Source organism: Triturus cristatus, chromosome 8 (genome assembly GCF_964204655.1).
Source record: "Triturus cristatus chromosome 8, aTriCri1.1, whole genome shotgun sequence".
NCBI classification, from domain to species: domain Eukaryota; kingdom Metazoa; phylum Chordata; class Amphibia; order Caudata; family Salamandridae; genus Triturus; species Triturus cristatus.
The window spans coordinates 1,459,772,282-1,459,787,819 of record NC_140591.1 but is presented as its reverse complement, the minus strand read 5'-3'; the positions used below and the strand labels follow the sequence as shown (position 1 = coordinate 1,459,787,819).

Below are 15,538 nucleotides of genomic sequence, written 5' to 3'. Positions count from 1 at the left end.
TGGACCATAGAAAAGACAAAATTGGTTCCGAAGCACTTACCTGTGTCACCACTTTCACATCGGCCTCTAAACAATTGACCAAGGTGTTGAGAAAACACTGGGATATTCTCAATACAGGGATCATGAACCTGGAAGTGCCACGTTTTGCATATAAGCGATCCAAGAACATCAAGGATATGCTTATACAAACTAGACCAAAACCTAAGACCAAGTCCATACAGAATACACTCTGGCAATTACCTACGGTGAAAGGACACTATCCGTGTGGGACATGTAGTGCATGCACTTTCACATCTATACACAAGACTGTCACACTAAATACCACCTTTATTTGGGAATTGAGGACCCATACAAATTGCAACACATCCAATTGTATCTATCTTTTGATTTGTCCCTGTGATCTCTATTATGTGGGGATGACGACTCGCCCTATTAAATTGCGCATTTCTGAACACCGCAGCAGTTTTCGTTGCCACAAGAATAACACCAAACTATGTATGCACTTTCTCGAGAAGGGACATTCACCAGACTCAGTTAAATGGCTAATTTTAGAAGCCAACCCCCATCTCACTAAACTAAGTCTGTTCGCGAGGGAACAGAGATGGATACACCGTCTATCTGCTGACGTTGGTGGGCTGAACGATGATATCCCCTGGGGATCAATTCAAACCTGAATTAAAACCTGAACCATTCTATATTTCAATTTTTGCCCCTGTTGCCATACGACATAGTAGTCCTACTACTACACCCATATTGGATTGGCATTCTGTCCCACACCCTAATGTACCATTTTCATTGCCCTCCCCTTGAGGGACTCTTACTATTATGAGAACCTTTTCCATAACGGGTAACCTTAGAGTGGGTTTTGATTCACCACATGACTCTTTATGCTCCGTAAACCTAAACAGTCACGCATCAGCCCCTCTCTAAGATGGCCGCCATAGTAATAGACACCACTGATCTATCGGTCTACCCCCCTTTCCCAACCCATGATGTCTGCCATTTCCATCTTAAACGCAAGCAGGCGCATGTACCGACCCCATCCGAGGTCACATGACAGACATCTTCAATTTAAGTCCTCCCTCGCTGTCGAGCGAGTCACCTTCCGGACTCGGTGGTGAGGGTAGGTCTAATCGGAATACATGAGCTACGGAAAACGTGAGTATTCCCGCGCTCGCCCTGGAGCATTTTCTTGTTAGCGCTCGACTATGGTTTTAAAACTTTCAACCCTGATTGTACCCTTTATAGAGTGAGGACTAGTAGCGCTCTTATGATTTTGACGAGCACCCTTCGTCTTCATTAATTTGCTGTATGAGACACGAGCTAACGCACTAATCTGTTTTGAGTTCCTATTCATGAACTGACATGCAGACTAGTTCATCATACATTAATACATATGCTGACATTAGTGCGAGTCCCATTGTCTATTCCGCCTGGTTCCACCAGGATAGAGGCCACTATTACCGGACATTGGTTTACACCTGCTGGCCTCCGGCCTTACATCCCTTCAGCTCTGTTCCCTCATCTGGGGCCATATGTAGGTAAATATAATTTACCGATTCTTAAATACCGAACTTTACCGAATCGGTATTTATGAATCGGAAAGTTATATGTCGGTAATCATTCGGTAATAATTACCGATTCGGCAACATTCGGTATACAAGAATCGGAATTTACCGAATCGGTAAATACCGCGGTGGTATTTACCGAATCGGTAAATTCCGAGGTGGTATTTACCGAATCGGTAAATACCGAATCGGTATTTACCGAATCGGAAAAACGAAATCACATGACTGGATGAAACAGCCAATCCTGTGCAACCAAACCCCACCCAACCAGGAAGTGGCCACACCCAGGCAGGTGCAAACAATCAACAGACTCTGGAGAGGCTGGGAGTGCAGAGGAGAGGCAGGGAGCCAGTGCCTGATTGTGCAGCTCAAAATCACAATGCCCAGCCAGGAGACATAGAGAGATGGAGGGGAAAGGAGGAGAAAGCAAAAATTTAGCCCCAAGGAACTCCAGGTACTAGTGGAGGAGGTGGTGAAGCAGCACCAGAAGCTGTTTGGGGGGCAGTCCCTACAAGTGCCAGAGTCGGAGAAGCGGAATATATGGCTTGGAATCCAGGCGCAGGTCAATGCTGTTGGAGTGACCCCCAGGGACATTGAGGTACTTAAAAAGCGCTGGTACGACCTGAGGATCGTCACAAAGAGGAAGATGGGGGAACTGCAGAAGGAGGCCAGCCGGACAGGAGGTGGGAGTAGCAGGGCACCTGCCCTTACCGAACTGGAGGAGCTGGTGCAGTCCACAATAGAGCACGAGAGTGTCGTGGAGCTTGGGGATGCCGACAGCTCTGCCAGAGCCGCCACCCAACAAGGTAAGACGAATGCACAGCAATGTAGCTCCCCCTACCCCTATCCCACATCCCCCATTGTGAAATGAGTATCCCACTCCAGTCCATGTGTTAGTGCAGACTGGCAATGCATTATGGGAGATGTAGTCAGGGAAACCCCAACCATGAACTGAATAGCACAGAACAACAAGGCATGGTACACACATTAGCCAAAAGCAGGCAGAGGACAATGTGAGAGTGTTACAGCAATTTATTGTGATGCTTGCAATGCAGGCCTTCAGGTACACTGAGCTGATGTTGCATTTCTGTCTACAGATGTAACATCGCGCAGGACTGCAACAGGAGAGAGGGCACACCGGCAAGACAGTACAGGGCTGGCCAGCACAAGTTCTGCCCAGATATCATTGCCACAGCCAGCATCACCACTACCACAGCCAGCATCTCCACTACCACAGCCAGCATCACCACTCATGCTTGAGTCACCGGCCACATCACCGCCTGCATTTGTGAGGTCGAGGAGGCGTGCAGCTGCCAGGTTGCGAGTGTTGGAGACCTCATCTGACGACAGCAGGGGCCCGGATCCAAACACCATGCCCCAGGATGGGAGCCATGCCACTGTGCCCTCCACCTCAGAGGGAGCACACACGGGTGCCAGACGGCGCCGCAGGTCGCGGGTGCAGAGTCCACCAGCACACGTTGACAGCCATGGGGTGTTCTCGGGGCTCGAGGGCAACATGTTGAAAATACAGCGCCTACAAACAAAGGCAGTGATGTCAGTTCAGCGGCAAATGCGGGGACTGAAAGCCACTTTTGACAACATGGACAGGGGCATCAGCGCTATGGCGGTGGGGATGAGTGACATGGCAGCGGGCATGCGGGACATGTCCCAGTCCATCAAGCTGTTGTGCAGCAAGTATGATGCAGACAGAGCTGCACGGTGCCGGGAACGGCAGAGGAGAGACAGTCACACCAGGGCACTCAACCGGCTGGCAACTGCCACGTCACTACTCTGCAGGCGCTCTGTGGCTATGCAGGAGGGCCTGACACACTGCAGCAGCGATGTTTCTAGGGGGATGGTGCAGGTCACCAGTGCACTGGAAGTGCTATTGACAAGCCAGGCGGCCACAACTGGTGCTGGGGATGCTGCGGAAAGCATCGAAACCAGCAGCAGGAGCAGCATAACCCCCCCGGTCCCAGATACATGCAGGAGCAGCAGGCGGCATGGGGCTGCCACTAGTGAGGAGGCACAATCCGTGGCATCCCACACTGTAGCGCGTGGCCGCAAACAGTAATGCTGCACGGCATAGCCTAAGACAATTGGGTGACGTAACCCTGGACTTGCTAGCAGTCATTACGCAATGTTGCCAGAATGGCATTTTCTTGGTGTTGTGGCGTAGTGCCGCATTATTAAACTACGTCATGACTTCCAACAACTGGCTGTGTCCCCTTACTTACTCAGAAATAGTTGCATGTGATCTCTGCCCGTCTCTCTCTCCCATCTGTTGCTGTTGGCACTCCAGCTGCGTTGGCCTCTGGCTGACCTGACTCATCCTCATTGTCCTCAAAATCTGTTATTTCCACCTCTGTACCTCTCTTCGTGGCAAGGTTGTGCAGCATTGCACAAGTGGCAATGATCTTGCAACAGATGATGGGTGTGTACTGTCGTGCGCCTCCGCTCTTGTGGAGGCAGCGGAACCTGCTTTTCAATAGTCCAAACGTGCGCTCCACCACGTTGCGTTTAGATTTGTGTGCCACGTTATATCGTCTCTCACTCTGGGTTGATGGGTGTAGGTAGGGAGTGAGGATGAATGACCGCACGGCATATGCACTGTCGCCTAGGTGAGTAAAAGGGAACCATCAGTCACATGCCTCAATACACTATGATTTGCAAGTATCATGGGGCGTCACTGTTACTTACCTAGCAGGTATCCTTCTCCAAATTCTCCGGCAAGCAGTTGTGTGTAGATCCCACTGTTCTGGAAGATGTAGGAGTCGTGGGTGCTCCCAGGAAACTTCGCAACAATATCAGTGATGATGTTCCCTGCATCGCAGATTACCTGCACATTGATGGAGTGGGTGGACTTTCTGTTCCTGTAGATGTGCTCAGTGGCAGCTGGTGGGCAGATTGGGATGTGTGTGCCATCAATACAGCCAATGACATGGGGGAACTGTGCCATGTGATAAAAGTCAGTTTTAGTTTTCTGCAGTTCAGCCTGTGTGTTTGGGAAGCTGATGTAGTGGTGCATTCTCTGCATCATGGCATCCAGGAACTTCCTGAATAAACGGGACAGGCAACTCTGGGATACACCGCCCACCGCAGCTATCACCCCCTGGTAACTGCCAGATGCGAGTAGATGTAGGCTGCAGAGCACCTGCACATGTGGTGGTATGGCATGCACCCTTCTTGTTGGCTGGTCCAGGAGTGGGTGCAGGTCCCTTATCAGGTCCATGATGGTTTGTGGGTGTAGCCTGTACCTTTCATGTATCTCTGCGTCAGTCTGTTGAAAGAGTGTGATGCGCTGTCTGTAGATGCGTTCCTCCCATCTCCAAATCCTCAGACCTGCTGCCTGTAGACGTAGGCGCCTTGCAATGACATACAGAGCGGCCATGTTGTCCACGCTGTTGCATTTTGGGATTGCTTATATGCACTGTTGATGCTTACCACCTGCTTTCAATCTGTGTTAATTACCGACTCTTAATTACCGAATTTCTTGGATTTCTTAATTACCGAATTTACCTACATGTCTTTTTCCGTTTTACCACTTCATATTTACCACTTCATATTTACCGAATCGGAAAATATGTATTCGGTAAATATGAATCGGTATTTTAGAAATCGGTAAATATGAATCGGTATTTACCGCTTCATATTTACCGAAAATTGGTTTTTGGCCTCCTACATCTCACTTGACTAAATACCGGTCGGTAACGGGATATTTACCGAATTTCGGCCGTTACCGACCGGTATTTAGCTACCTACATATGGCCCCTAATCTTTACATTTAGGGACACTCCTCACGTCATACCCCATACGGTCTTCCTGTCACTGCATTGTGTTCTTTATTCACACGAGGGATCTATTACTAATCCTCCCTCCTTGACAGTTAACCCTTTTTTCACAACGCCCTTTTGCATCCGCACGGCGCCAATCTTACATGATAATCAAGCGATCTTTGCACACACCATCAGTGCCCATTGATGTGTATCTGTATCTAGTGAATAACTCCTTCTAATTCACATTGACTTTTTTGACGAGTTTAACAACGCTTTTCCATGTGAGATTTACGTTTACATTTACAGCAATTTACTCGCTATGCATTTGTGCTAACCGTTTTGATGCTCCTTTTTATTACAATCATGTCTTATCTATGTTTTACCCACTCCATTACTTGGTCCCGTGTACAGTTCTACTTTATGAGGAATTGTCGCTCATTTTGCACCCACCGGGTACTGTTGTGGTCTGGACTGATACTGAATAGGGTGAGTCTTCCGAGAATATTTCTTGCTGCATTTTAATGAATTCCACACAGGTGACTGGTCACTTTAGTTCACCGTGGGGATTCACCACCAATGAACATGTTCTGATGCGTTGCTAAGCATTAGAAGCCACCACCACTTGAGTTTTAGAACGATTGAAGAGTCACGTTTATGGCTGGTTCTTGAATCATCGTGTCTATTGTATTCCTTTTTAACTAGCATCACCTACCTTTTTCTTTTACAGGTAATACCAGACACTAACAGGTATTTTAATTAGGAGTTACTGACTCGCTTTATACCATTCAATTGAGAATATTATTAATATTACATTCTCTCCAGTTGTAGATAGTTTTTTTCATAGGTCCTGAAGAATCGCGAGTGTAACAACTCCAAGCGAGAAACATGTTGACCATTATAACATAAGTCACTCACGCATGAGACATTATACTCTGTTGAGTGCTACACCTTCACGTTTTTAATCAGGGAAGGAGGCCCCCAGAATAAAATTAATTCCCAGCTGGCACTCTCAACCCTGTTTTATATCACTCAGTCACATCTACATCACCCAGGCCCCCACACCCGCACTTCATCATACGGCAGTTGGATTGAAGATCTTCGATAAAGTGCCCCTTATTAAGGGAGCCCGTTAGGCATTGCACCGCCGGCCCGACGAGGAGCAGCACATATGATGAAGCATGACACCTGAAAGGGTGTGTGAGGGCTTTATTATCCAACAAATAGATTACCAACTCTAAACACACATTGGATATAGTTGGATCCAGCCTCTCCCTTGACTCTTCTTCCTTCTCTCTCATATATTGAGGAACAGCAGGAATATCCTTTTTGGCAATGTGTACCCAGCCTTGTGACCCGTGCGTTCAGGTCATGGAAAAAATCAGGGGCATCTACATTGGGTGCATAAACATTGACCAAGGTGACTGTGTGGCCGTACAGGGTACCCGTGACCAACACGTATCTGCCCTCAGGGTCTCGGGTCGCATCTGTAAGTGTAAAAGGTACCCTCCGGTGGATCAATATGGCCTTGCCCCTAGCGTAGTTGCTGTAATTGGCAAAAAACCTATGCGGGCCCCAGCTGGTGCAAAAATGTTCTGAATCGGTAACGGGGAGATGTGTCTCCTGTAAGTATGCTATGTCAACCTTGTGTCGCATGAGATAGTGGATCACCTGCCGCCTTTTACGGGTATTATTGAGCCCCCTGACATTCCAGGACATAAAGGTGACGGCCGAGGCCCCTGAATGTTACCTAACTGTGGCATTTGGCCAGTGTATGAACTCTTGTCTGTCAGGACGTGTAATCAGCGGCAATGTTACAATAAAGTGTGCAACATAACCACAACAATGTGTGCGTATGACCCCTCCATCCCCCCACCCAGCCGCCCTCCATCCCGAAGGTGGCCATCCCTTTCAAAATTCACCTGCCCGTTGGTCATGGCGCCGTAAGGCTAACAACCGAGGACCAAAAAGTGTACCCCATGAATGCACTGAGTCAAACACAAAGGATACACCCGGGGGAGGGTCGCAGCCCGCAATTAGACCAACCAAGTGAAGTGTCTGATAATAACGTTAAACAGTGCGAAATCCCCATAGCAAAGTAATAATGCAAGTAAATACAATCAAACCATCATCCAGTTCCAGAGTTTGAAAAAAGTTCAGCGCTAGCATCCGATCCACTGTGTGGCGGTGAGACCTGCACGCCTTCCGTCGAATTGTGTGTGCTCCGCGCCCTGTATGTGCGACAAAATTCCTGGACTTCTGTGGGAGTGTCAAATATTTTGGACCTGCCCTCAAAGTCCACCTTCAGCCTTGCTGGATATAGCATTCCATATTTCAGCCCAAGGTTGCGAAGCGTGGCCTTCACTCTCTGGAATTTCCGTCTCGCCTCCTGAACCATTGGGGTAAAGTCTGGATAGAAGGACAGCTTCGATTCCTGCCATTCAATTACTCCGTGTTCCCTCGCCATTCTCAACGCTGTGTCACGGTCTCGGAAGTTCAGGAGTCTCACAATGATGAGCCACGGGGGGTGGCCAGGATTTGGTCTAAGGCCGAATGATCGGTGCGCTCTTTCAATGACAAAGCCGGGATTGAACGCATCGCTGGCAAACAGGTCTGTAAGGAGCTTCTCGACAAAATGGTCCATCCGGCCCATGGATGTTGTCTCAGGGACTCCCATTATGCGAATGTTGTTGCGTCACCCACGTGCTTCCAAATCCTCGTTCTCGATGGCGACCTCCTTTAGCAGGCGTTCCGTCCTTTCTAGGCGCTACAACGATTGGGTGGTTCCGTCTTCCAAGTACAATTTCCGAGCCTCCACCACATCCAACCGCCGGTTGTGGACCTAGACCTTGGCGCTCAGTGACAAGATGCGTTCCAGCGAGTCAAAGCGGGAGTCCAGTGACCTAAAACCTGCCCGCATCTCAAGCAGCAGCTATGCAACGGAGGCCTCAGGAGGTTTTGGTGCTTCCGCGGTGTGTGCTTTGTCCGCCATCGCGGGGGGAAGTGATGTGGTTCCCTCAGTCGTCTTCCCGAAAGGCAGGGTGCTCTGCCTAGGATCTTTACGACCCATTTCTTCAGGGTGGCGCCGTACTTGGAATGGTTCCTGACAATCCAATGAGTTGTGAATGTGGCGTGAGCAAATAGAGATGGTCACGCACGCCACAGGCAATGGGGGGACTCTGGGCTGTAAAGTAGCTGTTGTGCACAGTCCATTAAGGTCGACAGTTCCCAACCGTGGAAGAGCGCGGGAGGCCTGCAGGAGTGGCCCCCTCGATTAAAGCAAAAACAACAATTGATGGTTAGAATGCAGAACAATGTCATACATTCACCCCAGTACAGAGATCTGGGCCTAAATCCATAGTTTTTTTGCCCACCATGCCGTTCCAGTTTGAATCCAGCCATATGCAAATCAGTCTTGACCCTGTGCCTCATGGGTACAGTCCAGCCCGCACTGCCAAGCCAGGTTCTCCCTGGACTGGAAACAAGCATCCTAGGACCGGTTTCGGGGTTTCACCCCTCTTCAGCTAGGATAGCTTGATTCCAGTGGCATGGAGAGCACGGGACTCACGTCTGGGCATACCCTTCCCACTCGGGGTGACAAATGCAAAAACAACAATTGATGGACAGAATGCAGAACAATGTCATACATTCACCCCAGTACAGAGATCTGGGTCTAAATCCATCGTTGTTTCGCTCACCATGCCGTTCCAGTCTGAACCCAGCCATATGCAAATCAGTCTTGACCCTGTGCCTCATGGGTACAGTCCAGCCCGAACTGCCAAGCCAGGTTCTCCCTGGACTGGAAACAAGCATCCTAGGACCGGTTTCGGGGTTTCACCCCTCTTCAGCCAGGATAGCTTGATTCCAGTGGCATGGAGAGCACGGGACCCACGTCTGGGCATACCCTTCCCACCCGGGGTGACAAATACAAAAACAACAATTGATGGACAGAATGCAGAACAATGTCATACATTCACCCCAGTACAGAGATCTGGGCCTAAATCCATTGTTTTTTTGCTCACCATGCCGTTCCAGTTTGAACCCAGCCATATGCAAATCAGTCTTGACCCTGTGCCTCATGGGTACAGTCCAGCCCGAACTGCCAAGCCAGGTTCTCCCTGGACTGGAAACAAGCATCCTAGGACCGATTTCGGGGTTTCACCCCTCTTCAGCCAGGATAGCTTGATTCCAGTGGCATGGAGAGCACGGGACCCACGTCTGGGCATACCCTTCCCACTCGGGGTGACAAAAGCAAAAACAACAATTGATGGACAGAATGCAGAACAATGTCATACATTCACCCCAGTACAGAGATCTGGGCCTAAATCCATCGTTTTTTTTCTCACCATGCCGTTCCAGTTTGAACCCAACCATATGCAAATCAGTCTTGACCCTGTGCCTCATGGGTACAGTCCAGCCCGAACTGCCAAGCCAGGTTCTCCCTGGACTGGAAACAAGCATCCTAGGACCGGTTTCGGGGTTTCACCCCTCTTCAGCCAGGATAGCTTGATTCCAGTGGCATGGAGAGCACGGGACCCACGTCTGGGCATACCCTTCCCACTCGGGGTGACAAATGCAAAAACAACAATTTATGGACAGAATGCAGAACAATGTCATACATTCACCCCAGTACAGAGATCTGGGCCTAAATCCATTGTTTTTTTGCTCACCATGCCGTTCCAGTTTGAACCCAGCCATATGCAAATCAGTCTTGACCCTGTGCCTCATGGGTACAGTGCAGCCCGAACTGCCAAGCCAGGTTCTCCCTGGACTGGAAACAAGTATCCTAGGACCGATTTCGGGGTTTCACCCCTCTTCAGCCAGGATAGCTTGATTCCAGTGGCATGGAGAGCACGGGACCCACGTCTGGGCATACCCTTCCCACTCAGGGTGACAAATGCAAAAACAACAATTGATGGACAGAATGCAGAACAATGTCATACATTCACCCCAGTACAGAGATCTGGGCCTAAATCCATCGTTTTTTTGCTCACCATGCCGTTCCAGTTTGAACCCAGCCATATGCAAATCATTCCTGACCCTGTGCCTCATGGGTACAGTCCAGCCCGAACTGCCAAGCCAGGTTCTCCCTGGACTGGAAACAAGCATCCTAGGACCGGTTTCGGGGTTTCACCCCTCTTCAGCCAGGATAGCTTGATTCCAGTGGCACGGAGAGCACGGGACCCACGTCTGGGCATACCCTTCCCACTCGGGGTGACAAATGCAAAAACAACAATTGATGGACAGAATGCAGAACAATGTCATACATTCACCCCCGTACAGAGATCTGGGCCTAAATCCATCGTTTTTTTGCTCACCATGCCGTTCCAGTTTGAACCCAGCCATATGCAAATCAGTCTTGACCCTGTGCCTCATGGGTACAGTCCAGCCCGAACTGCCAAGCCAGGTTCTCCCTGGACTGGAAACAAGCATCCTAGGACCGGTTTCGGGGTTTCACCCCTCTTCAGCCAGGATAGCTTGATTCCAGTGGCATGGAGAGTACGGGACCCACGTCTGGGCATACCCTTCCCACTCGGGGTGACAAATGCAAAAACAACAATTGATGGACAGAATGCAGAACAATGTCATACATTCACCCCAGTACAGAGATCTGGGCCTAAATCCATCATTTTTTTGCTCACCATGCCGTTCCAGTTTGAACCCAGCCATATGCAAATCAGTCTTGACCCTGTGCCTCATGGGTACAGTCCAGCCCGAACTGCCAAGCCAGGTTCTCCCTGGACTGGCAACAAGCATCCTAGGACCGGTTTCGGGGTTTCACCCCTCTTCAGCCAGGATAGCTTGATTCCAGTGGCATGGAGAGCACGGGACCTCTGAACTGGGGTGGCAGAGTGGGCTAAAGAACGATGATGGATCAAACCCAGATCTGTTGACTGGGTGTGAGTGTTTGATTGGTTCTGATGCTCCGTCCATCACCAACCCCTTTTGTACCGCTTTGTTCACCATAAGTTGGCAGGGTATGCTCAGACGTGAGTCCCTTGCTCACTTTGCCACTGGATTCAAGCAAACCTGGCTGAAGACGGCGGAAATGCCAGAAACCGGTCCTAGGAAGCTTGTTTCCGGTCCAGGGAAGGCATGGCTTGGCAGTTCGGGCTGGACTGTTCCCATGAGGCACAGGGTCAGACTGATTTGCATATGGCCATGTCCGAACTGGGGTGGCAGAGTGGGCTAAAGAACGATGATGGATCAAACCCAGATCTGTTGACTGGGTGTGAGTGTTTGATTGGTTCTGATGCTCCGTCCATCACCACCCCCTTTTGTACCGCTTTGTTCGCCATAAGTTGGCAGGGTATGCTCAGACGTGAGTCCCTTGCTCACTTTGCCACTGGATTCAAGCAAGCCTCGCTGAAGACAGCTGAAATGCCAGAAACTGGTCCTAGGAAGCTTGTTTCCGGTCCAGGGAAGGCATGGCTTGGCAGTTCGGGCTGGACTGTTCCCATGAGGCACAGGGTCAGACTGATTTGCATATGGCCATGTCTGAATTGGGGTGGCAGAGTGGGCTAAAGAACGATGATGGATCAAACCCAGATCTGTTGACTGGGTGTGAGTGTTTGATTGGTTCTGATGCTCCGTCCATCACCACCCCCTTTTGTACTGCTTTGTTCGCCGGAGGTTGGCAGGGTATGCTCAGACGTGAGTCCCTTGCTCACTTTGCCACTGGATTCAAGCAAGCCTGGCTGAAGACGGCTGAAATGCCAGAAACCGGTCCTAGGAAGCTTGTTTCCTGTCCAGGGAAGGCATGGCTTGGCAGTTCGGGCTGGACTGTTCCCATGAGGCACAGGGTCAGACTGATTTGCATATGGCCATGTCTGAACTGGGGTGGCAGAGTGGGCTAAAGAACGATGATGGATCAAACCCAGATCTGTTGACTGGGTGTGAGTGTTTGATTGGTTCTGATGCTCCGTCCATCACCACCCCCTTTTGTACCGCTTTGTTCGCCGTAAGTTGGCAGGATATGCTCAGACGTGAGTCCCTTGCTCACTTTGCCACTGGATTCAAGCAAGCCTGGCTGAAGACGGCTGAAATGCCAGAAACCGGTCCTAGGAAGCTTGTTTCCGGTCCAGGGAAGGCATGGCTTGGCAGTTCGGGCTGGACTGTTCCCATGAGGCACAGGGTCAGACTGATTTGCATATGGCCATGTCTGAACTGGGGTGGCAGAGTGGGCTAAAGAACGATGATGGATCAAACCCAGATCTGTTGACTGGGTGTGAGTGTTTGATTGGTTCTGATGCTCCATCCATCACCACCCCCTTTTGTACCGCTTTGTTCGCCATAAGTTGGCAGGGTATGCTCAGACGTGAGTCCCTTGCTCACTTTGCCACTGGATTCAAGCAAGCCTGGCTGAAGACGGCTGAAATGCCAGAAACCGGTCCTAGGAAGCTTGTTTCCGGTCCAGGGAAGGCATGGCTTGGCAGTTCGGCTGTACTGTTCCCATGAGGCACAGGGTCAGACTGATTTGCATATGGCCATGTCTGAACTGGGGTGGCAGAGTGGGCTAAAGAACGATGATGGATCAAACCCAGATCTGTTGACTGGGTGTGAGTATTTGATTGGTTCTGATGCTCCGTCCATCACCACCCCCTTTTGTACCGCTTTGTTCGCCATAAGTTGGCAGGGTATGCTCAAACGTGAGTCCCTTGCTCACTTTGCAACTGGATTCAAGCAAGCCTGGCTGAAGACGGCTGAAATGCCAGAAACCGGTCCTAGGAAGCTTGTTTCCGTTCCAGGGAAGGCATGGCTTGGCAGTTCGCGCTGGACTGTTCCCATGAGGCACAGGGTCAGACTGATTTGCATATGGCCATGTCTGAACTGGGGTGGCAGAGTGGGATAAAGAACGATGATGGATCAAACCCAGATCTGTTGACTGGGTCTGAGTGTTTGATTGGTTCTGATGCTCCGTCCATCACCACCCCCTTTTGTACCGCTTTGTTCGCCATAAGTTGGCAGGGTATGCTCAGACGTGAGTTCCTTGCTCACTTTGCCACTGGATTCAAGCAAGCCTGGCTGAAGACGGCTGAAATGCCAGAAACCGGTCCTAGGAAGCTTGTTTCCGGTCCAGGGAAGGCATGGCTTGGCAGTTCGGGCTGGACTGTTCCCATGAGGCACAGGGTCAGACTGATTTGCATATGGCCATGTCTGAACTGGGGTGGCAGAGTGGGCTAAAGAACGATGATGGATCAAACCCAGATCTGTTGACTGGGTGTGAGTGTTTGATTGGTTCTGATGCTCCATCCATCACCACCCCCTTTTGTACCGCTTTGTTCGCCATAAGTTGGCAGGGTATGCTCAGACGTGAGTCCCTTGCTCACTTTGCCACTGGATTCAAGCAAGCCTGGCTGAAGACGGCTGAAATGCCAGAAACCGGTCCTAGGAAGCTTGTTTCCGGTCCAGGGAAGGCATGGCTTGGCAGTTCGGGCTGGACTGTTCCCATGAGGCACAGGGTCAAACTGATTTGCATATGGCCATGTCTGAACTGGGGTGGCAGAGTGGGCTAAAGAACGATGATGGATCAAACCCAGATCTGTTGACTGGGTGTGAGTGTTTGATTGGTTCTGATGCTCCGTCCATCACCACCCCCTTTTGTACCGCTTCCCTCAATTAAAGGGCAAGCAATTTGCGTTCGAAACTCCACTGTGGACTGAAGGCAATGTTGTGCTGAAAGCTGTGTAGGCGTAGCGCTGACAACGGGAGGGTCTGATATCCTATGCGGTGCGCCTCTGGACTGGCGCGTTACATGCTGCAGTGGAGGCACAGATCGTGAGGGCCCCAGTGGACATTCATCAATGGTGCAGCGAGGGGCATCGAGCGGTCGCACCACTCCACCTCACCCCACCGGCCCGCCCGCCGCCTCAGACCGGACCCCCAAACCCCAATGGTTTCAGTGCGTGGGCCCTGTCCCCACCACGCCTGAATTTCACCCTCTGTATCTAGGGGGGGCAGGGTGACCGGGTCGGGCGCAGATCGCAGGAACCGGCTGCCGGCCGGTAGGGGGGATCCGATGTGCGCCGCCTACCTCATCTGGTGCCTCGTTGATGCAGGACACGACCTCGGCAGCCGTCCGTGGAGAGCCTCGCAGTGTGGGCCCGCCCAGGTGCTCGATGACACCGTGCCGGCAGCCCCGATCTTCGCAGCAGTCGGACGCTCGTCAGGTCCGGCTGGGGCTGGCGCGCTGAGTTTAGCACTGGAGATGCAGCGCTGTCTCTGCCATTGATACCGCCTGGAGTGGGGCGGTTTGCCCCGCCAATTTCGGGGGAAATCGTCACTGGGCCGGTCTAATGTAGAGAGCCTCTCTAGCAGGCAGCCATCTTCACCGCCGGCTTGGCCACGCCCCGTATTTTTCTATGCTTTAATTGTGAACCTGAACATGAAGGCTGCATCATTGGTTTACTCTGTGCTACATATTGTGTTGGACTCCGAAAGTGGCTTTGGACAATGCATGAGGTAAATGTGTAAAGGTCACTTGCCTGGACAGTGTTGGAAAAACACCTTCCACATTTAGGTTGCTGCTGTAAAGTAGACACTGGGATATTCATTCAAGTAAAGTTACGACAGCTGCCTGTTCATATATGATTAAGATCAGCCATTGTGAGTCAAGCTGTGTGAAGGTGACCTTGTAAAACCCTGTGGAAATGCCACATCCTATGATGCTTTTCATTCCTGCTGGGCCATCTCGGCTGTGAACACAGTGCGCTTTAATATTTCTCACGCATGCAAAGTGCAGGTGACTGGCGCGTGCCCTTGATGCTGAAACCAAAAAACGTAGATTAACACAAACACGAAAAGTGCATGTCCTGTGTCTGTGAAGGTTCTTTAAGCCTTCTAAAGAGGCGGGTAAACAGTGGGCGGTAGAAAGTGGTTTATGTGCAGGTGGGTGATAAAAGAGCGGCACAGACCATGTCTGGAAAGCGGCTCCCTGTGCCAAGGACCAGGGCGAGCCTCCGCCGGGGGGGGGGGGGGTGGTGGGGGGGGGGTCGGCGGTGACTCAGAGGCGCTGGCTCCACCCGAGCTCGCTGCTCGCGAGCGGTTACCAGATTTGAAAATGGATTCTAAGCTCGGCCATGCCTCGGAGTGCGACCTGCAGTAGATCCCCGCACTTCAAGGTGCTGCGGAGGCTGTGGCAGTGCTTCCTCAGCCCCAGGAGGCTTCTTGGCGCTGGACGCTGCAGAGGATGGTAAG

General features: G+C 50.9%; 1 protein-coding gene across 1 annotated transcript in view; it reads right to left on the bottom strand.

The window, feature by feature from the left end:
* LOC146805930 (retinal guanylyl cyclase 2-like) overlaps window positions 1-15,538 on the bottom strand; it is a 468,140-nt gene that overhangs the window by 230,571 nt on the left and 222,031 nt on the right. The gene's annotated exons all lie outside the window — the stretch shown is intronic.